At 50.5% G+C, this 26,642-nt stretch overlaps 1 long non-coding RNA gene across 1 annotated transcript; it reads left to right on the top strand.

Moving 5' to 3' along the window:
* The first annotated feature begins 3,156 nt into the window (after window positions 1–3,156).
* On the top strand, window positions 3,157–7,807 carry LOC147645886 (uncharacterized). The gene is made up of 5 exons (XR_015282089.1): window positions 3,157–3,777; window positions 3,872–4,105; window positions 4,397–6,918; window positions 7,013–7,246; window positions 7,538–7,807. It is a non-coding gene; the product is annotated as an uncharacterized LOC147645886 (long non-coding RNA).
* Window positions 7,808–26,642: the final 18,835 nt, after the last annotated feature.

Raw genomic sequence — 26,642 nt, forward strand, 5'->3', positions numbered from 1 at the left:
TGACTGCCACGCATCGGACTGCTGTCCGTGTGGGGCTGGGGATGCTCAGCCTGGAAAGAGAAGGGGGCTGGCGAGGCCTCCCTGCAGCTCTAGGAAAGATGGGCACAGACAGGAGAAGCCTTTCAACTGCAGGAGTGAGCTTGAAGTTGGATCTAATGAAGCTGCTCTTTTCCACTCCGGCTGCTGGGCCACTGGCCCAGGCTGTGCACAGAGGCTGGGGATGCTCCATCCTTGGCAACATCCAAGGCCAGCTGGGAGCGGGGCTCTGAGCAACCTCTTCTGGGCGAAGATTGCTCCGCTTGGAACAAGATGGTCTTTAGGGTCCCTTCCAAGCCCAAGCACCCAGGGATTCCATCATTCATTCTACGGTCTCCGTTGTCCACTTCAGCCTGGGCCTGAACTCCTGGCGGTGATGTCACAGTGCACGCTCCAGCTAGAACTTCCAGCATCCAGCAACGGCCACAACACAACCCTTGGCTCCTTGTGCCAGCACGCTCTTCATTCACCCTGCTCCAAGCCTACCCCTGTCACCTTGTTGCCACCTGCTCCCTGATTCCCCCAGCAGTCCCCAAAGCTCCCCATCGCTTGGATTTTGCTCTCCATCCCTGCAGGATGTCTGCATTTGTTCCAAAAGAGGTATGCTACTATTCCACGGAGGCGGACACCCCGCAGCTGCCTGGCTGGGCTGGAGCTCTTTGGGACAGGCTGGGAAATTTTGCTACCTCTGCAGGCTGGCACAGACGGAGAGGAGGAGACGGACGTCGATACACAGACTGATAGAGAAGAAGCCATGGAAGTGGACGGAGAGGATACTGGAGAGGAAGAGATGGATGTGGATATGTACGAGACAGAGGAAGAGATGGAGGTGGAAACGAAAGATTATATTGAAGAGATGGATATTGATCTAAAAGACAAGGAGGAAGACATGGTCTTGGGATGAAGACCGATGCCAGCAGCAGAACAGGCAGGTGCTCCCCACAGGCAGAGTGGGGCCCCTGCTGCCAGCCTGGGGCCGGGCTGAGCACTTCCTGCTCAGGGACACGCTAGCCCATGCACTGGATTCTGCTGGCCATCCCTGGCCTGGCCTGGGCTTGCTGTGGGCCACACAAGCCCTGTTCCAGTGCCTGGGCCACAGCCCCCAGCCAGGCTCCCTTCTGGCAGCAGAGTCCCACTGGGCCAGTGTCCCAGCCCGGCAGCACATGGAACACCCTTCCGTGCCTGACTGCACTGACCGTGCAACTTGTTTTTCTTCCAGGACTTAGGGACATCACAGACACAGATGCCACCCTGCTGTACATACGTTTTACAGTTGTTGTGTTCAGGACAGAGGTTTTAGAGTTTGTTTAAGTTGTCTGTAAATACGTTTCATAGAGTTTTGTTAGATCTGTTCTCAGGTAAATAGGTTCTATAGTTTGTTGTTGTTGTTGTGGTTGTTGTTGTTACCAATATTCTTACAGTGTAAATATGTGGTGTAGTTCATTCTTGTTCCTTTTCTTCTACAGATAAACAGTCTTTGATTTTCACACCCCAGTTCTCTTTGCATTTTCTTCGGGCACATTTGCAAAGCTGTGGGTTGTTTCGGGAACAATGCTTGCAGGACTCTAAAAAGAGTATCAAAACCGCTCTGCCACACTCTCAGCTGCTGCTGCTGCCCCAAAAAGCACTGGCTGGCTTTGCTCACACAATCACAGTTGTGGTGGCATTTCTACCACACCACAGGACAGCGATGTTTTCCCTCTTCTCCTGGAAATACCTACAGCACTTGTGGGTAGCAAGGCAAACATGAGCCTCTTTTAGTGGCCCTTGAAATTGGACATGTGAAATGAGGCACACAAAGCCACAGGCCAGCTGAACCTGGCATCTCTGAATGGGTCTTTACATTCTTCCCAGGAAGATGAATGGCAATCACTATTTTGGCAGGGAGGAAAGTGCATCAGCTAGCAATTTGCTGTAGAAAATGTGCTTTCTGCTCCTCTCACAGCCAAAACTCCTACCCATTTCTTGGAAGTCCTTCTTAGATAAGGACCGTGTTCAACTGAGTGACAGTGAAGCCAAATGGCAATGCCGCAATCAATTGTCCTGTACACAATCTCCTTCATCCACGTGGAAGGTTACTCACGGGCACACAAGAGGACGGAAGAAACCCAAATGCATCGTTGGACATCATAAAGTCAGACGTGTTGAGGGATGAAGAAATCTTGCAGAGATATGGAAAGCTGCCCTGAAAACCCAGTTCGGGGAGAGCCTGAGCTCTTTTGTGCTTCTAGGCCTGAAGATGCTCAGCAGCTTTCCCAGATGCTCAGCAGGCAGTAGGATTGTGCCTGAATCTGGCTCTGGAAATGCCAGTGCCTCAACTGAGAGCTGTGGCAAGGATTTCCATTGCATGGAGAGGGGCCACAGTCCTGCAAGAGTCTTTCAGCAGAGCAAACAGCAGCCTGGAGGGTGAGCAATCTGTACCACTGCATGCTCATCCTTCACCACAATGCAGAGCTGCCATGGATCACTTTTTCCATTTCTCCTGTTGGATATGTTTTGGAGAAGTTGTTCTAGGTGGCTTTGGATGGTGATCCAAGTAGGAAGCAGCCATTCGCCTGCTGTGATATCCTTACAACTAGTCCTAACTTCTCATTGCCTTTGGTTTGATTGGGGGTGTTTTATCTGTTTGTTTGATTGGTTTCTTTGGGTTGGTTTCTTTGTGTTTTTCTCTCTTTTGCTTGGAGTTTCTTTTCCTTTTTTAGAAATGACTGGTGAAGTTGGCACAAGCAAACTCCAGAAAACGTAAAGCAGGCTTGACTTCCCAGAAATTGCTTTTGGCTGGCTTTAGCTGCATTCCCCAGGATCACGATCAGCAGTAGATATTTGCAGGTTTTGCTCTGCATCCTCAGCCTGCCCAGGTGTTGTTCAGTGTTTCAGCAGTGGAGAAGACGATGGATATTTTGCTAAACCTCTTTTCAAACAACAAAACTTGGGTTAGCACGACAGAAAAGAAGAAAAGAAAATCTTCGCCAGTTAGAACAGAGCCAGAGTCCCACCATTTCCCCCTCCACTTCTCTTTCTTTTCTACATTTAGAGGTAAAGCTTCCATCTCCAAAAGCTTCCATCTCTCACTTCCTGATGTAGCCATTTGCTACCCTTTAGCCTTGACTGCCACGCATCGGACTGCTGTCCGTGTGGGGCTGGGGATGCTCAGCCTGGAAAGAGAAGGGGGCTGGCGAGGCCTCCCTGCAGCTCTAGGAAAGATGGGCACAGAGAGGAGAAGCCTTTCAACTGCAGGAGTGAGCTTGAAGTTGGATCTAATGAAGCTGCTCTTTTCCACTCCGGCTGCTGGGCCACTGGCCCAGGCTGTGCACAGAGGCTGGGGATGCTCCATCCTTGGCAACATCCAAGGCCAGCTGGGAGCGGGGCTCTGAGCAACCTCTTCTGGGCGAAGATTGCTCCGCTTGGAACAAGATGGTCTTTAGGGTCCCTTCCAAGCCCAAGCACCCAGGGATTCCATCATTCATTCTACGGTCTCCGTTGTCCACTTCAGCCTGGGCCTGAACTCCTGGCGGTGATGTCACAGTGCACGCTCCAGCTAGAACTTCCAGCATCCAGCAACGGCCACAACACAACCCTTGGCTCCTTGTGCCAGCACGCTCTTCATTCACCCTGCTCCAAGCCTACCCCTGTCACCTTGTTGCCACCTGCTCCCTGATTCCCCCAGCAGTCCCCAAAGCTCCCCATCGCTTGGATTTTGCTCTCCATCCCTGCAGGATGTCTGCATTTGTTCCAAAAGAGGTATGCTACTATTCCACGGAGGCGGACACCCCGCAGCTGCCTGGCTGGGCTGGAGCTCTTTGGGACAGGCTGGGAAATTTTGCTACCTCTGCAGGCTGGCACAGACGGAGAGGAGGAGACGGACGTCGATACACAGACTGATAGAGAAGAAGCCATGGAAGTGGACGGAGAGGATACTGGAGAGGAAGAGATGGATGTGGATATGTACGAGACAGAGGAAGAGATGGAGGTGGAAACGAAAGATTATATTGAAGAGATGGATATTGATCTAAAAGACAAGGAGGAAGACATGGTCTTGGGATGAAGACCGATGCCAGCAGCAGAACAGGCAGGTGCTCCCCACAGGCAGAGTGGGGCCCCTGCTGCCAGCCTGGGGCCGGGCTGAGCACTTCCTGCTCAGGGACACGCTAGCCCATGCACTGGATTCTGCTGGCCATCCCTGGCCTGGCCTGGGCTTGCTGTGGGCCACACAAGCCCTGTTCCAGTGCCTGGGCCACAGCCCCCAGCCAGGCTCCCTTCTGGCAGCAGAGTCCCACTGGGCCAGTGTCCCAGCCCGGCAGCACATGGAACACCCTTCCGTGCCTGACTGCACTGACCGTGCTACTTGTTTTTCTTCCAGGACTTAGGGACATCACAGACACAGATGCCACCCTGCTGTACATACGTTTTACAGTTGTTGTGTTCAGGACAGAGGTTTTAGAGTTTGTTTAAGTTGTCTGTAAATACGTTTCATAGAGTTTTGTTAGATCTGTTCTCAGGTAAATAGGTTCTATAGTTTGTTGTTGTTGTTGTGGTTGTTGTTGTTACCAATATTCTTACAGTGTAAATATGTGGTGTAGTTCATTCTTGTTCCTTTTCTTCTACAGATAAACAGTCTTTGATTTTCACACCCCAGTTCTCTTTGCATTTTCTTCGGGCACATTTGCAAAGCTGTGGGTTGTTTCGGGAACAATGCTTGCAGGACTCTAAAAAGAGTATCAAAACCGCTCTGCCACACTCTCAGCTGCTGCTGCTGCCCCAAAAAGCACTGGCTGGCTTTGCTCACACAATCACAGTTGTGGTGGCATTTCTACCACACCACAGGACAGCGATGTTTTCCCTCTTCTCCTGGAAATACCTACAGCACTTGTGGGTAGCAAGGCAAACATGAGCCTCTTTTAGTGGCCCTTGAAATTGGACATGTGAAATGAGGCACACAAAGCCACAGGCCAGCTGAACCTGGCATCTCTGAATGGGTCTTTACATTCTTCCCAGGAAGATGAATGGCAATCACTATTTTGGCAGGGAGGAAAGTGCATCAGCTAGCAATTTGCTGTAGAAAATGTGCTTTCTGCTCCTCTCACAGCCAAAACTCCTACCCATTTCTTGGAAGTCCTTCTTAGATAAGGACCGTGTTCAACTGAGTGACAGTGAAGCCAAATGGCAATGCCGCAATCAATTGTCCTGTACACAATCTCCTTCATCCACGTGGAAGGTTACTCACGGGCACACAAGAGGACGGAAGAAACCCAAATGCATCGTTGGACATAATAAAGTCAGACGTGTTGAGGGATGAAGAAATCTTGCAGAGATATGGAAAGCTGCCCTGAAAACCCAGTTCGGGGAGAGCCTGAGCTCTTTTGTGCTTCTAGGCCTGAAGATGCTCAGCAGCTTTCCCAGATGCTCAGCAGGCAGTAGGATTGTGCCTGAATCTGGCTCTGGAAATGCCAGTGCCTCAACTGAGAGCTGTGGCAAGGATTTCCATTGCATGGAGAGGGGCCACAGTCCTGCAAGAGTCTTTCAGCAGAGCAAACAGCAGCCTGGAGGGTGGGCAATCTGTACCACTGCATGCTCATCCTTCACCACAATGCAGAGCTGCCATGGATCACTTTTTCCATTTCTCCTGTTGGATATGTTTTGGAGAAGTTGTTCTAGGTGGCTTTGGATGGTGATCCAAGTAGGAAGCAGCCATTCGCCTGCTGTGATATCCTTACAACTAGTCCTAACTTCTCATTGCCTTTGGTTTGATTGGGGGTGTTTTATCTGTTTGTTTGATTGGTTTCTTTGGGTTGGTTTCTTTGTGTTTTTCTCTCTTTTGCTTGGAGTTTCTTTTCCTTTTTTAGAAATGACTGGTGAAGTTGGCACAAGCAAACTCCAGAAAACGTAAAGCAGGCTTGACTTCCCAGAAATTGCTTTTGGCTGGCTTTAGCTGCATTCCCCAGGATCACGATCAGCAGTAGATATTTGCAGGTTTTGCTCTGCATCCTCAGCCTGCCCAGGTGTTGTTCAGTGTTTCAGCAGTGGAGAAGACGATGGATATTTTGCTAAACCTCTTTTCAAACAACAAAACTTGGGTTAGCACGACAGAAAAGAAGAAAAGAAAATCTTCGCCAGTTAGAACAGAGCCAGAGTCCCACCATTTCCCCCTCCACTTCTCTTTCTTTTCTACATTTAGAGGTAAAGCTTCCATCTCCAAAAGCTTCCATCTCTCACTTCCTGATGTAGCCATTTGCTACCCTTTAGCCTTGACTGCCACGCATCGGACTGCTGTCCGTGTGGGGCTGGGGATGCTCAGCCTGGAAAGAGAAGGGGGCTGGCGAGGCCTCCCTGCAGCTCTAGGAAAGATGGGCACAGACAGGAGAAGCCTTTCAACTGCAGGAGTGAGCTTGAAGTTGGATCTAATGAAGCTGCTCTTTTCCACTCCGGCTGCTGGGCCACTGGCCCAGGCTGTGCACAGAGGCTGGGGATGCTCCATCCTTGGCAACATCCAAGGCCAGCTGGGAGCGGGGCTCTGAGCAACCTCTTCTGGGCGAAGATTGCTCCGCTTGGAACAAGATGGTCTTTAGGGTCCCTTCCAAGCCCAAGCACCCAGGGATTCCATCATTCATTCTACGGTCTCCGTTGTCCACTTCAGCCTGGGCCTGAACTCCTGGCGGTGATGTCACAGTGCACGCTCCAGCTAGAACTTCCAGCATCCAGCAACGGCCACAACACAACCCTTGGCTCCTTGTGCCAGCACGCTCTTCATTCACCCTGCTCCAAGCCTACCCCTGTCACCTTGTTGCCACCTGCTCCCTGATTCCCCCAGCAGTCCCCAAAGCTCCCCATCGCTTGGATTTTGCTCTCCATCCCTGCAGGATGTCTGCATTTGTTCCAAAAGAGGTATGCTACTATTCCACGGAGGCGGACACCCCGCAGCTGCCTGGCTGGGCTGGAGCTCTTTGGGACAGGCTGGGAAATTTTGCTACCTCTGCAGGCTGGCACAGACGGAGAGGAGGAGACGGACGTCGATACACAGACTGATAGAGAAGAAGCCATGGAAGTGGACGGAGAGGATACTGGAGAGGAAGAGATGGATGTGGATATGTACGAGACAGAGGAAGAGATGGAGGTGGAAACGAAAGATTATATTGAAGAGATGGATATTGATCTAAAAGACAAGGAGGAAGACATGGTCTTGGGATGAAGACCGATGCCAGCAGCAGAACAGGCAGGTGCTCCCCACAGGCAGAGTGGGGCCCCTGCTGCCAGCCTGGGGCCGGGCTGAGCACTTCCTGCTCAGGGACACGCTAGCCCATGCACTGGATTCTGCTGGCCATCCCTGGCCTGGCCTGGGCTTGCTGTGGGCCACACAAGCCCTGTTCCAGTGCCTGGGCCACAGCCCCCAGCCAGGCTCCCTTCTGGCAGCAGAGTCCCACTGGGCCAGTGTCCCAGCCCGGCAGCACATGGAACACCCTTCCGTGCCTGACTGCACTGACCGTGCAACTTGTTTTTCTTCCAGGACTTAGGGACATCACAGACACAGATGCCACCCTGCTGTACATACGTTTTACAGTTGTTGTGTTCAGGACAGAGGTTTTAGAGTTTGTTTAAGTTGTCTGTAAATACGTTTCATAGAGTTTTGTTAGATCTGTTCTCAGGTAAATAGGTTCTATAGTTTGTTGTTGTTGTTGTGGTTGTTGTTGTTACCAATATTCTTACAGTGTAAATATGTGGTGTAGTTCATTCTTGTTCCTTTTCTTCTACAGATAAACAGTCTTTGATTTTCACACCCCAGTTCTCTTTGCATTTTCTTCGGGCACATTTGCAAAGCTGTGGGTTGTTTCGGGAACAATGCTTGCAGGACTCTAAAAAGAGTATCAAAACCGCTCTGCCACACTCTCAGCTGCTGCTGCTGCCCCAAAAAGCACTGGCTGGCTTTGCTCACACAATCACAGTTGTGGTGGCATTTCTACCACACCACAGGACAGCGATGTTTTCCCTCTTCTCCTGGAAATACCTACAGCACTTGTGGGTAGCAAGGCAAACATGAGCCTCTTTTAGTGGCCCTTGAAATTGGACATGTGAAATGAGGCACACAAAGCCACAGGCCAGCTGAACCTGGCATCTCTGAATGGGTCTTTACATTCTTCCCAGGAAGATGAATGGCAATCACTATTTTGGCAGGGAGGAAAGTGCATCAGCTAGCAATTTGCTGTAGAAAATGTGCTTTCTGCTCCTCTCACAGCCAAAACTCCTACCCATTTCTTGGAAGTCCTTCTTAGATAAGGACCGTGTTCAACTGAGTGACAGTGAAGCCAAATGGCAATGCCGCAATCAATTGTCCTGTACACAATCTCCTTCATCCACGTGGAAGGTTACTCACGGGCACACAAGAGGACGGAAGAAACCCAAATGCATCGTTGGACATCATAAAGTCAGACGTGTTGAGGGATGAAGAAATCTTGCAGAGATATGGAAAGCTGCCCTGAAAACCCAGTTCGGGGAGAGCCTGAGCTCTTTTGTGCTTCTAGGCCTGAAGATGCTCAGCAGCTTTCCCAGATGCTCAGCAGGCAGTAGGATTGTGCCTGAATCTGGCTCTGGAAATGCCAGTGCCTCAACTGAGAGCTGTGGCAAGGATTTCCATTGCATGGAGAGGGGCCACAGTCCTGCAAGAGTCTTTCAGCAGAGCAAACAGCAGCCTGGAGGGTGGGCAATCTGTACCACTGCATGCTCATCCTTCACCACAATGCAGAGCTGCCATGGATCACTTTTTCCATTTCTCCTGTTGGATATGTTTTGGAGAAGTTGTTCTAGGTGGCTTTGGATGGTGATCCAAGTAGGAAGCAGCCATTCGCCTGCTGTGATATCCTTACAACTAGTCCTAACTTCTCATTGCCTTTGGTTTGATTGGGGGTGTTTTATCTGTTTGTTTGATTGGTTTCTTTGGGTTGGTTTCTTTGTGTTTTTCTCTCTTTTGCTTGGAGTTTCTTTTCCTTTTTTAGAAATGACTGGTGAAGTTGGCACAAGCAAACTCCAGAAAACGTAAAGCAGGCTTGACTTCCCAGAAATTGCTTTTGGCTGGCTTTAGCTGCATTCCCCAGGATCACGATCAGCAGTAGATATTTGCAGGTTTTGCTCTGCATCCTCAGCCTGCCCAGGTGTTGTTCAGTGTTTCAGCAGTGGAGAAGACGATGGATATTTTGCTAAACCTCTTTTCAAACAACAAAACTTGGGTTAGCACGACAGAAAAGAAGAAAAGAAAATCTTCGCCAGTTAGAACAGAGCCAGAGTCCCACCATTTCCCCCTCCACTTCTCTTTCTTTTCTACATTTAGAGGTAAAGCTTCCATCTCCAAAAGCTTCCATCTCTCACTTCCTGATGTAGCCATTTGCTACCCTTTAGCCTTGACTGCCACGCATCGGACTGCTGTCCGTGTGGGGCTGGGGATGCTCAGCCTGGAAAGAGAAGGGGGCTGGCGAGGCCTCCCTGCAGCTCTAGGAAAGATGGGCACAGAGAGGAGAAGCCTTTCAACTGCAGGAGTGAGCTTGAAGTTGGATCTAATGAAGCTGCTCTTTTCCACTCCGGCTGCTGGGCCACTGGCCCAGGCTGTGCACAGAGGCTGGGGATGCTCCATCCTTGGCAACATCCAAGGCCAGCTGGGAGCGGGGCTCTGAGCAACCTCTTCTGGGCGAAGATTGCTCCGCTTGGAACAAGATGGTCTTTAGGGTCCCTTCCAAGCCCAAGCACCCAGGGATTCCATCATTCATTCTACGGTCTCCGTTGTCCACTTCAGCCTGGGCCTGAACTCCTGGCGGTGATGTCACAGTGCACGCTCCAGCTAGAACTTCCAGCATCCAGCAACGGCCACAACACAACCCTTGGCTCCTTGTGCCAGCACGCTCTTCATTCACCCTGCTCCAAGCCTACCCCTGTCACCTTGTTGCCACCTGCTCCCTGATTCCCCCAGCAGTCCCCAAAGCTCCCCATCGCTTGGATTTTGCTCTCCATCCCTGCAGGATGTCTGCATTTGTTCCAAAAGAGGTATGCTACTATTCCACGGAGGCGGACACCCCGCAGCTGCCTGGCTGGGCTGGAGCTCTTTGGGACAGGCTGGGAAATTTTGCTACCTCTGCAGGCTGGCACAGACGGAGAGGAGGAGACGGACGTCGATACACAGACTGATAGAGAAGAAGCCATGGAAGTGGACGGAGAGGATACTGGAGAGGAAGAGATGGATGTGGATATGTACGAGACAGAGGAAGAGATGGAGGTGGAAACGAAAGATTATATTGAAGAGATGGATATTGATCTAAAAGACAAGGAGGAAGACATGGTCTTGGGATGAAGACCGATGCCAGCAGCAGAACAGGCAGGTGCTCCCCACAGGCAGAGTGGGGCCCCTGCTGCCAGCCTGGGGCCGGGCTGAGCACTTCCTGCTCAGGGACACGCTAGCCCATGCACTGGATTCTGCTGGCCATCCCTGGCCTGGCCTGGGCTTGCTGTGGGCCACACAAGCCCTGTTCCAGTGCCTGGGCCACAGCCCCCAGCCAGGCTCCCTTCTGGCAGCAGAGTCCCACTGGGCCAGTGTCCCAGCCCGGCAGCACATGGAACACCCTTCCGTGCCTGACTGCACTGACCGTGCTACTTGTTTTTCTTCCAGGACTTAGGGACATCACAGACACAGATGCCACCCTGCTGTACATACGTTTTACAGTTGTTGTGTTCAGGACAGAGGTTTTAGAGTTTGTTTAAGTTGTCTGTAAATACGTTTCATAGAGTTTTGTTAGATCTGTTCTCAGGTAAATAGGTTCTATAGTTTGTTGTTGTTGTTGTGGTTGTTGTTGTTACCAATATTCTTACAGTGTAAATATGTGGTGTAGTTCATTCTTGTTCCTTTTCTTCTACAGATAAACAGTCTTTGATTTTCACACCCCAGTTCTCTTTGCATTTTCTTCGGGCACATTTGCAAAGCTGTGGGTTGTTTCGGGAACAATGCTTGCAGGACTCTAAAAAGAGTATCAAAACCGCTCTGCCACACTCTCAGCTGCTGCTGCTGCCCCAAAAAGCACTGGCTGGCTTTGCTCACACAATCACAGTTGTGGTGGCATTTCTACCACACCACAGGACAGCGATGTTTTCCCTCTTCTCCTGGAAATACCTACAGCACTTGTGGGTAGCAAGGCAAACATGAGCCTCTTTTAGTGGCCCTTGAAATTGGACATGTGAAATGAGGCACACAAAGCCACAGGCCAGCTGAACCTGGCATCTCTGAATGGGTCTTTACATTCTTCCCAGGAAGATGAATGGCAATCACTATTTTGGCAGGGAGGAAAGTGCATCAGCTAGCAATTTGCTGTAGAAAATGTGCTTTCTGCTCCTCTCACAGCCAAAACTCCTACCCATTTCTTGGAAGTCCTTCTTAGATAAGGACCGTGTTCAACTGAGTGACAGTGAAGCCAAATGGCAATGCCGCAATCAATTGTCCTGTACACAATCTCCTTCATCCACGTGGAAGGTTACTCACGGGCACACAAGAGGACGGAAGAAACCCAAATGCATCGTTGGACATAATAAAGTCAGACGTGTTGAGGGATGAAGAAATCTTGCAGAGATATGGAAAGCTGCCCTGAAAACCCAGTTCGGGGAGAGCCTGAGCTCTTTTGTGCTTCTAGGCCTGAAGATGCTCAGCAGCTTTCCCAGATGCTCAGCAGGCAGTAGGATTGTGCCTGAATCTGGCTCTGGAAATGCCAGTGCCTCAACTGAGAGCTGTGGCAAGGATTTCCATTGCATGGAGAGGGGCCACAGTCCTGCAAGAGTCTTTCAGCAGAGCAAACAGCAGCCTGGAGGGTGGGCAATCTGTACCACTGCATGCTCATCCTTCACCACAATGCAGAGCTGCCATGGATCACTTTTTCCATTTCTCCTGTTGGATATGTTTTGGAGAAGTTGTTCTAGGTGGCTTTGGATGGTGATCCAAGTAGGAAGCAGCCATTCGCCTGCTGTGATATCCTTACAACTAGTCCTAACTTCTCATTGCCTTTGGTTTGATTGGGGGTGTTTTATCTGTTTGTTTGATTGGTTTCTTTGGGTTGGTTTCTTTGTGTTTTTCTCTCTTTTGCTTGGAGTTTCTTTTCCTTTTTTAGAAATGACTGGTGAAGTTGGCACAAGCAAACTCCAGAAAACGTAAAGCAGGCTTGACTTCCCAGAAATTGCTTTTGGCTGGCTTTAGCTGCATTCCCCAGGATCACGATCAGCAGTAGATATTTGCAGGTTTTGCTCTGCATCCTCAGCCTGCCCAGGTGTTGTTCAGTGTTTCAGCAGTGGAGAAGACGATGGATATTTTGCTAAACCTCTTTTCAAACAACAAAACTTGGGTTAGCACGACAGAAAAGAAGAAAAGAAAATCTTCGCCAGTTAGAACAGAGCCAGAGTCCCACCATTTCCCCCTCCACTTCTCTTTCTTTTCTACATTTAGAGGTAAAGCTTCCATCTCCAAAAGCTTCCATCTCTCACTTCCTGATGTAGCCATTTGCTACCCTTTAGCCTTGACTGCCACGCATCGGACTGCTGTCCGTGTGGGGCTGGGGATGCTCAGCCTGGAAAGAGAAGGGGGCTGGCGAGGCCTCCCTGCAGCTCTAGGAAAGATGGGCACAGACAGGAGAAGCCTTTCAACTGCAGGAGTGAGCTTGAAGTTGGATCTAATGAAGCTGCTCTTTTCCACTCCGGCTGCTGGGCCACTGGCCCAGGCTGTGCACAGAGGCTGGGGATGCTCCATCCTTGGCAACATCCAAGGCCAGCTGGGAGCGGGGCTCTGAGCAACCTCTTCTGGGCGAAGATTGCTCCGCTTGGAACAAGATGGTCTTTAGGGTCCCTTCCAAGCCCAAGCACCCAGGGATTCCATCATTCATTCTACGGTCTCCGTTGTCCACTTCAGCCTGGGCCTGAACTCCTGGCGGTGATGTCACAGTGCACGCTCCAGCTAGAACTTCCAGCATCCAGCAACGGCCACAACACAACCCTTGGCTCCTTGTGCCAGCACGCTCTTCATTCACCCTGCTCCAAGCCTACCCCTGTCACCTTGTTGCCACCTGCTCCCTGATTCCCCCAGCAGTCCCCAAAGCTCCCCATCGCTTGGATTTTGCTCTCCATCCCTGCAGGATGTCTGCATTTGTTCCAAAAGAGGTATGCTACTATTCCACGGAGGCGGACACCCCGCAGCTGCCTGGCTGGGCTGGAGCTCTTTGGGACAGGCTGGGAAATTTTGCTACCTCTGCAGGCTGGCACAGACGGAGAGGAGGAGACGGACGTCGATACACAGACTGATAGAGAAGAAGCCATGGAAGTGGACGGAGAGGATACTGGAGAGGAAGAGATGGATGTGGATATGTACGAGACAGAGGAAGAGATGGAGGTGGAAACGAAAGATTATATTGAAGAGATGGATATTGATCTAAAAGACAAGGAGGAAGACATGGTCTTGGGATGAAGACCGATGCCAGCAGCAGAACAGGCAGGTGCTCCCCACAGGCAGAGTGGGGCCCCTGCTGCCAGCCTGGGGCCGGGCTGAGCACTTCCTGCTCAGGGACACGCTAGCCCATGCACTGGATTCTGCTGGCCATCCCTGGCCTGGCCTGGGCTTGCTGTGGGCCACACAAGCCCTGTTCCAGTGCCTGGGCCACAGCCCCCAGCCAGGCTCCCTTCTGGCAGCAGAGTCCCACTGGGCCAGTGTCCCAGCCCGGCAGCACATGGAACACCCTTCCGTGCCTGACTGCACTGACCGTGCTACTTGTTTTTCTTCCAGGACTTAGGGACATCACAGACACAGATGCCACCCTGCTGTACATACGTTTTACAGTTGTTGTGTTCAGGACAGAGGTTTTAGAGTTTGTTTAAGTTGTCTGTAAATACGTTTCATAGAGTTTTGTTAGATCTGTTCTCAGGTAAATAGGTTCTATAGTTTGTTGTTGTTGTTGTGGTTGTTGTTGTTACCAATATTCTTACAGTGTAAATATGTGGTGTAGTTCATTCTTGTTCCTTTTCTTCTACAGATAAACAGTCTTTGATTTTCACACCCCAGTTCTCTTTGCATTTTCTTCGGGCACATTTGCAAAGCTGTGGGTTGTTTCGGGAACAATGCTTGCAGGACTCTAAAAAGAGTATCAAAACCGCTCTGCCACACTCTCAGCTGCTGCTGCTGCCCCAAAAAGCACTGGCTGGCTTTGCTCACACAATCACAGTTGTGGTGGCATTTCTACCACACCACAGGACAGCGATGTTTTCCCTCTTCTCCTGGAAATACCTACAGCACTTGTGGGTAGCAAGGCAAACATGAGCCTCTTTTAGTGGCCCTTGAAATTGGACATGTGAAATGAGGCACACAAAGCCACAGGCCAGCTGAACCTGGCATCTCTGAATGGGTCTTTACATTCTTCCCAGGAAGATGAATGGCAATCACTATTTTGGCAGGGAGGAAAGTGCATCAGCTAGCAATTTGCTGTAGAAAATGTGCTTTCTGCTCCTCTCACAGCCAAAACTCCTACCCATTTCTTGGAAGTCCTTCTTAGATAAGGACCGTGTTCAACTGAGTGACAGTGAAGCCAAATGGCAATGCCGCAATCAATTGTCCTGTACACAATCTCCTTCATCCACGTGGAAGGTTACTCACGGGCACACAAGAGGACGGAAGAAACCCAAATGCATCGTTGGACATAATAAAGTCAGACGTGTTGAGGGATGAAGAAATCTTGCAGAGATATGGAAAGCTGCCCTGAAAACCCAGTTCGGGGAGAGCCTGAGCTCTTTTGTGCTTCTAGGCCTGAAGATGCTCAGCAGCTTTCCCAGATGCTCAGCAGGCAGTAGGATTGTGCCTGAATCTGGCTCTGGAAATGCCAGTGCCTCAACTGAGAGCTGTGGCAAGGATTTCCATTGCATGGAGAGGGGCCACAGTCCTGCAAGAGTCTTTCAGCAGAGCAAACAGCAGCCTGGAGGGTGGGCAATCTGTACCACTGCATGCTCATCCTTCACCACAATGCAGAGCTGCCATGGATCACTTTTTCCATTTCTCCTGTTGGATATGTTTTGGAGAAGTTGTTCTAGGTGGCTTTGGATGGTGATCCAAGTAGGAAGCAGCCATTCGCCTGCTGTGATATCCTTACAACTAGTCCTAACTTCTCATTGCCTTTGGTTTGATTGGGGGTGTTTTATCTGTTTGTTTGATTGGTTTCTTTGGGTTGGTTTCTTTGTGTTTTTCTCTCTTTTGCTTGGAGTTTCTTTTCCTTTTTTAGAAATGACTGGTGAAGTTGGCACAAGCAAACTCCAGAAAACGTAAAGCAGGCTTGACTTCCCAGAAATTGCTTTTGGCTGGCTTTAGCTGCATTCCCCAGGATCACGATCAGCAGTAGATATTTGCAGGTTTTGCTCTGCATCCTCAGCCTGCCCAGGTGTTGTTCAGTGTTTCAGCAGTGGAGAAGACGATGGATATTTTGCTAAACCTCTTTTCAAACAACAAAACTTGGGTTAGCACGACAGAAAAGAACAAAAGAAAATCTTCGCCAGTTAGAACAGAGCCAGAGTCCCACCATTTCCCCCTCCACTTCTCTTTCTTTTCTACATTTAGAGGTAAAGCTTCCATCTCCAAAAGCTTCCATCTCTCACTTCCTGATGTAGCCATTTGCTACCCTTTAGCCTTGACTGCCACGCATCGGACTGCTGTCCGTGTGGGGCTGGGGATGCTCAGCCTGGAAAGAGAAGGGGGCTGGCGAGGCCTCCCTGCAGCTCTAGGAAAGATGGGCACAGACAGGAGAAGCCTTTCAACTGCAGGAGTGAGCTTGAAGTTGGATCTAATGAAGCTGCTCTTTTCCACTCCGGCTGCTGGGCCACTGGCCCAGGCTGTGCACAGAGGCTGGGGATGCTCCATCCTTGGCAACATCCAAGGCCAGCTGGGAGCGGGGCTCTGAGCAACCTCTTCTGGGCGAAGATTGCTCCGCTTGGAACAAGATGGTCTTTAGGGTCCCTTCCAAGCCCAAGCACCCAGGGATTCCATCATTCATTCTACGGTCTCCGTTGTCCACTTCAGCCTGGGCCTGAACTCCTGGCGGTGATGTCACAGTGCACGCTCCAGCTAGAACTTCCAGCATCCAGCAACGGCCACAACACAACCCTTGGCTCCTTGTGCCAGCACGCTCTTCATTCACCCTGCTCCAAGCCTACCCCTGTCACCTTGTTGCCACCTGCTCCCTGATTCCCCCAGCAGTCCCCAAAGCTCCCCATCGCTTGGATTTTGCTCTCCATCCCTGCAGGATGTCTGCATTTGTTCCAAAAGAGGTATGCTACTATTCCACGGAGGCGGACACCCCGCAGCTGCCTGGCTGGGCTGGAGCTCTTTGGGACAGGCTGGGAAATTTTGCTACCTCTGCAGGCTGGCACAGACGGAGAGGAGGAGACGGACGTCGATACACAGACTGATAGAGAAGAAGCCATGGAAGTGGACGGAGAGGATACTGGAGAGGAAGAGATGGATGTGGATATGTACGAGACAGAGGAAGAGATGGAGGTGGAAACGAAAGATTATATTGAAGAGATGGATATTGATCTAAAAGACAAGGAGGAAGACATGGTCTTGGGATGAAGACCGATGCCAGCAGCAGAACAGGCAGGTGCTCCCCACAGGCAGAGTGGGGCCCCTGCTGCCAGCCTGGGGCCGGGCTGAGCACTTCCTGCTCAGGGACACGCTAGCCCATGCACTGGATTCTGCTGGCCATCCCTGGCCTGGCCTGGGCTTGCTGTGGGCCACACAAGCCCTGTTCCAGTGCCTGGGCCACAGCCCCCAGCCAGGCTCCCTTCTGGCAGCAGAGTCCCACTGGGCCAGTGTCCCAGCCCGGCAGCACATGGAACACCCTTCCGTGCCTGACTGCACTGACCGTGCTACTTGTTTTTCTTCCAGGACTTAGGGACATCACAGACACAGATGCCACCCTGCTGTACATACGTTTTACAGTTGTTGTGTTCAGGACAGAGGTTTTAGAGTTTGTTTAAGTTGTCTGTAAATACGTTTCATAGAGTTTTGTTAGATCTGTTCTCAGGTAAATAGGTTCTATAGTTTGTTGTTGTGGTTGTTGTTGTTACCAATATTCTTACAGTGTAAATATGTGGTGTAGTTCATTCTTGTTCCTTTTCTTCTACAGATAAACAGTCTTTGATTTTCACACCCCAGTTCTCTTTGCATTTTCTTCGGGCACATTTGCAAAGCTGTGGGTTGTTTCGGGAACAATGCTTGCAGGACTCTAAAAAGAGTATCAAAACCGCTCTGCCACACTCTCAGCTGCTGCTGCTGCCCCAAAAAGCACTGGCTGGCTTTGCTCACACAATCACAGTTGTGGTGGCATTTCTACCACACCACAGGACAGCGATGTTTTCCCTCTTCTCCTGGAAATACCTACAGCACTTGTGGGTAGCAAGGCAAACATGAGCCTCTTTTAGTGGCCCTTGAAATTGGACATGTGAAATGAGGCACACAAAGCCACAGGCCAGCTGAACCTGGCATCTCTGAATGGGTCTTTACATTCTTCCCAGGAAGATGAATGGCAATCACTATTTTGGCAGGGAGGAAAGTGCATCAGCTAGCAATTTGCTGTAGAAAATGTGCTTTCTGCTCCTCTCACAGCCAAAACTCCTACCCATTTCTTGGAAGTCCTTCTTAGATAAGGACCGTGTTCAACTGAGTGACAGTGAAGCCAAATGGCAATGCCGCAATCAATTGTCCTGTACACAATCTCCTTCATCCACGTGGAAGGTTACTCACGGGCACACAAGAGGACGGAAGAAACCCAAATGCATCGTTGGACATAATAAAGTCAGACGTGTTGAGGGATGAAGAAATCTTGCAGAGATATGGAAAGCTGCCCTGAAAACCCAGTTCGGGGAGAGCCTGAGCTCTTTTGTGCTTCTAGGCCTGAAGATGCTCAGCAGCTTTCCCAGATGCTCAGCAGGCAGTAGGATTGTGCCTGAATCTGGCTCTGGAAATGCCAGTGCCTCAACTGAGAGCTGTGGCAAGGATTTCCATTGCATGGAGAGGGGCCACAGTCCTGCAAGAGTCTTTCAGCAGAGCAAACAGCAGCCTGGAGGGTGGGCAATCTGTACCACTGCATGCTCATCCTTCACCACAATGCAGAGCTGCCATGGATCACTTTTTCCATTTCTCCTGTTGGATATGTTTTGGAGAAGTTGTTCTAGGTGGCTTTGGATGGTGATCCAAGTAGGAAGCAGCCATTCGCCTGCTGTGATATCCTTACAACTAGTCCTAACTTCTCATTGCCTTTGGTTTGATTGGGGGTGTTTTATCTGTTTGTTTGATTGGTTTCTTTGGGTTGGTTTCTTTGTGTTTTTCTCTCTTTTGCTTGGAGTTTCTTTTCCTTTTTTAGAAATGACTGGTGAAGTTGGCACAAGCAAACTCCAGAAAACGTAAAGCAGGCTTGACTTCCCAGAAATTGCTTTTGGCTGGCTTTAGCTGCATTCCCCAGGATCACGATCAGCAGTAGATATTTGCAGGTTTTGCTCTGCATCCTCAGCCTGCCCAGGTGTTGTTCAGTGTTTCAGCAGTGGAGAAGACGATGGATATTTTGCTAAACCTCTTTTCAAACAACAAAACTTGGGTTAGCACGACAGAAAAGAAGAAAAGAAAATCTTCGCCAGTTAGAACAGAGCCAGAGTCCCACCATTTCCCCCTCCACTTCTCTTTCTTTTCTACATTTAGAGGTAAAGCTTCCATCTCCAAAAGCTTCCATCTCTCACTTCCTGATGTAGCCATTTGCTACCCTTTAGCCTTGACTGCCACGCATCGGACTGCTGTCCGTGTGGGGCTGGGGATGCTCAGCCTGGAAAGAGAAGGGGGCTGGCGAGGCCTCCCTGCAGCTCTAGGAAAGATGGGCACAGACAGGAGAAGCCTTTCAACTGCAGGAGTGAGCTTGAAGTTGGATCTAATGAAGCTGCTCTTTTCCACTCCGGCTGCTGGGCCACTGGCCCAGGCTGTGCACAGAGGCTGGGGATGCTCCATCCTTGGCAACATCCAAGGCCAGCTGGGAGCGGGGCTCTGAGCAACCTCTTCTGGGCGAAGATTGCTCCGCTTGGAACAAGATGGTCTTTAGGGTCCCTTCCAAGCCCAAGCACCCAGGGATTCCATCATTCATTCTACGGTCTCCGTTGTCCACTTCAGCCTGGGCCTGAACTCCTGGCGGTGATGTCACAGTGCACGCTCCAGCTAGAACTTCCAGCATCCAGCAACGGCCACAACACAACCCTTGGCTCCTTGTGCCAGCACGCTCTTCATTCACCCTGCTCCAAGCCTACCCCTGTCACCTTGTTGCCACCTGCTCCCTGATTCCCCCAGCAGTCCCCAAAGCTCCCCATCGCTTGGATTTTGCTCTCCATCCCTGCAGGATGTCTGCATTTGTTCCAAAAGAGGTATGCTACTATTCCACGGAGGCGGACACCCCGCAGCTGCCTGGCTGGGCTGGAGCTCTTTGGGACAGGCTGGGAAATTTTGCTACCTCTGCAGGCTGGCACAGACGGAGAGGAGGAGACGGACGTCGATACACAGACTGATAGAGAAGAAGCCATGGAAGTGGACGGAGAGGATACTGGAGAGGAAGAGATGGATGTGGATATGTACGAGACAGAGGAAGAGATGGAGGTGGAAACGAAAGATTATATTGAAGAGATGGATATTGATCTAAAAGACAAGGAGGAAGACATGGTCTTGGGATGAAGACCGATGCCAGCAGCAGAACAGGCAGGTGCTCCCCACAGGCAGAGTGGGGCCCCTGCTGCCAGCCTGGGGCCGGGCTGAGCACTTCCTGCTCAGGGACACGCTAGCCCATGCACTGGATTCTGCTGGCCATCCCTGGCCTGGCCTGGGCTTGCTGTGGGCCACACAAGCCCTGTTCCAGTGCCTGGGCCACAGCCCCCAGCCAGGCTCCCTTCTGGCAGCAGAGTCCCACTGGGCCAGTGTCCCAGCCCGGCAGCACATGGAACACCCTTCCGTGCCTGACTGCACTGACCGTGCTACTTGTTTTTCTTCCAGGACTTAGGGACATCACAGACACAGATGCCACCCTGCTGTACATACGTTTTACAGTTGTTGTGTTCAGGACAGAGGTTTTAGAGTTTGTTTAAGTTGTCTGTAAATACGTTTCATAGAGTTTTGTTAGATCTGTTCTCAGGTAAATAGGTTCTATAGTTTGTTGTTGTTGTTGTGGTTGTTGTTGTTACCAATATTCTTACAGTGTAAATATGTGGTGTAGTTCATTCTTGTTCCTTTTCTTCTACAGATAAACAGTCTTTGATTTTCACACCCCAGTTCTCTTTGCATTTTCTTCGGGCACATTTGCAAAGCTGTGGGTTGTTTCGGGAACAATGCTTGCAGGACTCTAAAAAGAGTATCAAAACCGCTCTGCCACACTCTCAGCTGCTGCTGCTGCCCCAAAAAGCACTGGCTGGCTTTGCTCACACAATCACAGTTGTGGTGGCATTTCTACCACACCACAGGACAGCGATGTTTTCCCTCTTCTCCTGGAAATACCTACAGCACTTGTGGGTAGCAAGGCAAACATGAGCCTCTTTTAGTGGCCCTTGAAATTGGACATGTGAAATGAGGCACACAAAGCCACAGGCCAGCTGAACCTGGCATCTCTGAATGGGTCTTTACATTCTTCCCAGGAAGATGAATGGCAATCACTATTTTGGCAGGGAGGAAAGTGCATCAGCTAGCAATTTGCTGTAGAAAATGTGCTTTCTGCTCCTCTCACAGCCAAAACTCCTACCCATTTCTTGGAAGTCCTTCTTAGATAAGGACCGTGTTCAACTGAGTGACAGTGAAGCCAAATGGCAATGCCGCAATCAATTGTCCTGTACACAATCTCCTTCATCCACGTGGAAGGTTACTCACGGGCACACAAGAGGACGGAAGAAACCCAAATGCATCGTTGGACATAATAAAGTCAGACGTGTTGAGGGATGAAGAAATCTTGCAGAGATATGGAAAGCTGCCCTGAAAACCCAGTTCGGGGAGAGCCTGAGCTCTTTTGTGCTTCTAGGCCTGAAGATGCTCAGCAGCTTTCCCAGATGCTCAGCAGGCAGTAGGATTGTGCCTGAATCTGGCTCTGGAAATGCCAGTGCCTCAACTGAGAGCTGTGGCAAGGATTTCCATTGCATGGAGAGGGGCCACAGTCCTGCAAGAGTCTTTCAGCAGAGCAAACAGCAGCCTGGAGGGTGGGCAATCTGTACCACTGCATGCTCATCCTTCACCACAATGCAGAGCTGCCATGGATCACTTTTTCCATTTCTCCTGTTGGATATGTTTTGGAGAAGTTGTTCTAGGTGGCTTTGGATGGTGATCCAAGTAGGAAGCAGCCATTCGCCTGCTGTGATATCCTTACAACTAGTCCTAACTTCTCATTGCCTTTGGTTTGATTGGGGGTGTTTTATCTGTTTGTTTGATTGGTTTCTTTGGGTTGGTTTCTTTGTGTTTTTCTCTCTTTTGCTTGGAGTTTCTTTTCCTTTTTTAGAAATGACTGGTGAAGTTGGCACAAGCAAACTCCAGAAAACGTAAAGCAGGCTTGACTTCCCAGAAATTGCTTTTGGCTGGCTTTAGCTGCATTCCCCAGGATCACGATCAGCAGTAGATATTTGCAGGTTTTGCTCTGCATCCTCAGCCTGCCCAGGTGTTGTTCAGTGTTTCAGCAGTGGAGAAGACGATGGATATTTTGCTAAACCTCTTTTCAAACAACAAAACTTGGGTTAGCACGACAGAAAAGAACAAAAGAAAATCTTCGCCAGTTAGAACAGAGCCAGAGTCCCACCATTTCCCCCTCCACTTCTCTTTCTTTTCTACATTTAGAGGTAAAGCTTCCATCTCCAAAAGCTTCCATCTCTCACTTCCTGATGTAGCCATTTGCTACCCTTTAGCCTTGACTGCCACGCATCGGACTGCTGTCCGTGTGGGGCTGGGGATGCTCAGCCTGGAAAGAGAAGGGGGCTGGCGAGGCCTCCCTGCAGCTCTAGGAAAGATGGGCACAGACAGGAGAAGCCTTTCAACTGCAGGAGTGAGCTTGAAGTTGGATCTAATGAAGCTGCTCTTTTCCACTCCGGCTGCTGGGCCACTGGCCCAGGCTGTGCACAGAGGCTGGGGATGCTCCATCCTTGGCAACATCCAAGGCCAGCTGGGAGCGGGGCTCTGAGCAACCTCTTCTGGGCGAAGATTGCTCCGCTTGGAACAAGATGGTCTTTAGGGTCCCTTCCAAGCCCAAGCACCCAGGGATTCCATCATTCATTCTACGGTCTCCGTTGTCCACTTCAGCCTGGGCCTGAACTCCTGGCGGTGATGTCACAGTGCACGCTCCAGCTAGAACTTCCAGCATCCAGCAACGGCCACAACACAACCCTTGGCTCCTTGTGCCAGCACGCTCTTCATTCACCCTGCTCCAAGCCTACCCCTGTCACCTTGTTGCCACCTGCTCCCTGATTCCCCCAGCAGTCCCCAAAGCTCCCCATCGCTTGGATTTTGCTCTCCATCCCTGCAGGATGTCTGCATTTGTTCCAAAAGAGGTATGCTACTATTCCACGGAGGCGGACACCCCGCAGCTGCCTGGCTGGGCTGGAGCTCTTTGGGACAGGCTGGGAAATTTTGCTACCTCTGCAGGCTGGCACAGACGGAGAGGAGGAGACGGACGTCGATACACAGACTGATAGAGAAGAAGCCATGGAAGTGGACGGAGAGGATACTGGAGAGGAAGAGATGGATGTGGATATGTACGAGACAGAGGAAGAGATGGAGGTGGAAACGAAAGATTATATTGAAGAGATGGATATTGATCTAAAAGACAAGGAGGAAGACATGGTCTTGGGATGAAGACCGATGCCAGCAGCAGAACAGGCAGGTGCTCCCCACAGGCAGAGTGGGGCCCCTGCTGCCAGCCTGGGGCCGGGCTGAGCACTTCCTGCTCAGGGACACGCTAGCCCATGCACTGGATTCTGCTGGCCATCCCTGGCCTGGCCTGGGCTTGCTGTGGGCCACACAAGCCCTGTTCCAGTGCCTGGGCCACAGCCCCCAGCCAGGCTCCCTTCTGGCAGCAGAGTCCCACTGGGCCAGTGTCCCAGCCCGGCAGCACATGGAACACCCTTCCGTGCCTGACTGCACTGACCGTGCAACTTGTTTTTCTTCCAGGACTTAGGGACATCACAGACACAGATGCCACCCTGCTGTACATACGTTTTACAGTTGTTGTGTTCAGGACAGAGGTTTTAGAGTTTGTTTAAGTTGTCTGTAAATACGTTTCATAGAGTTTTGTTAGATCTGTTCTCAGGTAAATAGGTTCTATAGTTTGTTGTTGTGGTTGTTGTTGTTACCAATATTCTTACAGTGTAAATATGTGGTGTAGTTCATTCTTGTTCCTTTTCTTCTACAGATAAACAGTCTTTGATTTTCACACCCCAGTTCTCTTTGCATTTTCTTCGGGCACATTTGCAAAGCTGTGGGTTGTTTCGGGAACAATGCTTGCAGGACTCTAAAAAGAGTATCAAAACCGCTCTGCCACACTCTCAGCTGCTGCTGCTGCCCCAAAAAGCACTGGCTGGCTTTGCTCACACAATCACAGTTGTGGTGGCATTTCTACCACACCACAGGACAGCGATGTTTTCCCTCTTCTCCTGGAAATACCTACAGCACTTGTGGGTAGCAAGGCAAACATGAGCCTCTTTTAGTGGCCCTTGAAATTGGACATGTGAAATGAGGCACACAAAGCCACAGGCCAGCTGAACCTGGCATCTCTGAATGGGTCTTTACATTCTTCCCAGGAAGATGAATGGCAATCACTATTTTGGCAGGGAGGAAAGTGCATCAGCTAGCAATTTGCTGTAGAAAATGTGCTTTCTGCTCCTCTCACAGCCAAAACTCCTACCCATTTCTTGGAAGTCCTTCTTAGATAAGGACCGTGTTCAACTGAGTGACAGTGAAGCCAAATGGCAATGCCGCAATCAATTGTCCTGTACACAATCTCCTTCATCCACGTGGAAGGTTACTCACGGGCACACAAGAGGACGGAAGAAACCCAAATGCATCGTTGGACATCATAAAATCAGACGTGTTGAGGGATGAAGAAATCTTGCAGAGATATGGAAAGCTGCCCTGAAAACCTAGTTCGGGGAGAGCCTGAGCTCTTTTGTGCTTCTAGGCCTGAAGATGCTCAGCAGCTTTCCCAGATGCTCAGCAGGCAGTAGGATTGTGCCTGAATCTGGCTCTGGAAATGCCAGTGCCTCAACTGAGAGCTGTGGCAATGATTTCCATTGCATGGAGAGGGGCCACAGTCCTGCAAGAGTCTTTCAGCAGAGCAAACAGCAGCCTGGAGGGTGGGCAATCTGTACCACTGCATGCTCATCCTTCACCACAATGCAGAGCTGCCATGGATCACTTTTTCCATTTCTCCTGTTGGATATGTTTTGGAGAAGTTGTTCTAGGTGGCTTTGGATGGTGATCCAAGTAGGAAGCAGCCATTCGCCTGCTGTGATATCCTTACAACTAGTCCTAACTTCTCATTGCCTTTGGTTTGATTGGGGGTGTTTTATCTGTTTGTTTGATTGGTTTCTTTGGGTTGGTTTCTTTGTGTTTTTCTCTCTTTTGCTTGGAGTTTCTTTTCCTTTTTTAGAAATGACTGGTGAAGTTGGCACAAGCAAACTCCAGAAAACGTAAAGCAGGCTTGACTTCCCAGAAATTGCTTTTGGCTGGCTTTAGCTGCATTCCCCAGGATCACGATCAGCAGTAGATATTTGCAGGTTTTGCTCTGCATCCTCAGCCTGCCCAGGTGTTGTTCAGTGTTTCAGCAGTGGAGAAGACGATGGATATTTTGCTAAACCTCCTTTCAAACAACAAAACTTGGGTTAGCACGACAGAAAAGAAGAAAAGAAAATCTTCGCCAGTTAGAACAGAGCCAGAGTCCCACCATTTCCCCCTCCACTTCTCTTTCTTTTCTACATTTAGAGGTAAAGCTTCCATCTCCAAAAGCTTCCATCTCTCACTTCCTGATGTAGCCATTTGCTACCCTTTAGCCTTGACTGCCACGCATCGGACTGCTGTCCGTGTGGGGCTGGGGATGCTCAGCCTGGAAAGAGAAGGGGGCTGGCGAGGCCTCCCTGCAGCTCTAGGAAAGATGGGCACAGACAGGAGAAGCCTTTCAACTGCAGGAGTGAGCTTGAAGTTGGATCTAATGAAGCTGCTCTTTTCCACTCCGGCTGCTGGGCCACTGGCCCAGGCTGTGCACAGAGGCTGGGGATGCTCCATCCTTGGCAACATCCAAGGCCAGCTGGGAGCGGGGCTCTGAGCAACCTCTTCTGGGCGAAGATTGCTCCGCTTGGAACAAGATGGTCTTTAGGGTCCCTTCCAAGCCCAAGCACCCAGGGATTCCATCATTCATTCTACGGTCTCCGTTGTCCACTTCAGCCTGGGCCTGAACTCCTGGCGGTGATGTCACAGTGCACGCTCCAGCTAGAACTTCCAGCATCCAGCAACGGCCACAACACAACCCTTGGCTCCTTGTGCCAGCACGCTCTTCATTCACCCTGCTCCAAGCCTACCCCTGTCACCTTGTTGCCACCTGCTCCCTGATTCCCCCAGCAGTCCCCAAAGCTCCCCATCGCTTGGATTTTGCTCTCCATCCCTGCAGGATGTCTGCATTTGTTCCAAAAGAGGTATGCTACTATTCCACGGAGGCGGACACCCCGCAGCTGCCTGGCTGGGCTGGAGCTCTTTGGGACAGGCTGGGAAATTTTGCTACCTCTGCAGGCTGGCACAGACGGAGAGGAGGAGACGGACGTCGATACACAGACTGATAGAGAAGAAGCCATGGAAGTGGACGGAGAGGATACTGGAGAGGAAGAGATGGATGTGGATATGTACGAGACAGAGGAAGAGATGGAGGTGGAAACGAAAGATTATATTGAAGAGATGGATATTGATCTAAAAGACAAGGAGGAAGACATGGTCTTGGGATGAAGACCGATGCCAGCAGCAGAACAGGCAGGTGCTCCCCACAGGCAGAGTGGGGCCCCTGCTGCCAGCCTGGGGCCGGGCTGAGCACTTCCTGCTCAGGGACACGCTAGCCCATGCACTGGATTCTGCTGGCCATCCCTGGCCTGGCCTGGGCTTGCTGTGGGCCACACAAGCCCTGTTCCAGTGCCTGGGCCACAGCCCCCAGCCAGGCTCCCTTCTGGCAGCAGAGTCCCACTGGGCCAGTGTCCCAGCCCGGCAGCACATGGAACACCCTTCCGTGCCTGACTGCACTGACCGTGCTACTTGTTTTTCTTCCAGGACTTAGGGACATCACAGACACAGATGCCACCCTGCTGTACATACGTTTTACAGTTGTTGTGTTCAGGACAGAGGTTTTAGAGTTTGTTTAAGTTGTCTGTAAATACGTTTCATAGAGTTTTGTTAGATCTGTTCTCAGGTAAATAGGTTCTATAGTTTGTTGTTGTGGTTGTTGTTGTTACCAATATTCTTACAGTGTAAATATGTGGTGTAGTTCATTCTTGTTCCTTTTCTTCTACAGATAAACAGTCTTTGATTTTCACACCCCAGT

The sequence above is a fragment of the Cyanistes caeruleus genome, unplaced genomic scaffold (genome assembly GCF_971803275.1).
Source record: "Cyanistes caeruleus unplaced genomic scaffold, bCyaCae1.hap1.1 HAP1_SCAFFOLD_148, whole genome shotgun sequence".
Classification (NCBI taxonomy): domain Eukaryota; kingdom Metazoa; phylum Chordata; class Aves; order Passeriformes; family Paridae; genus Cyanistes; species Cyanistes caeruleus.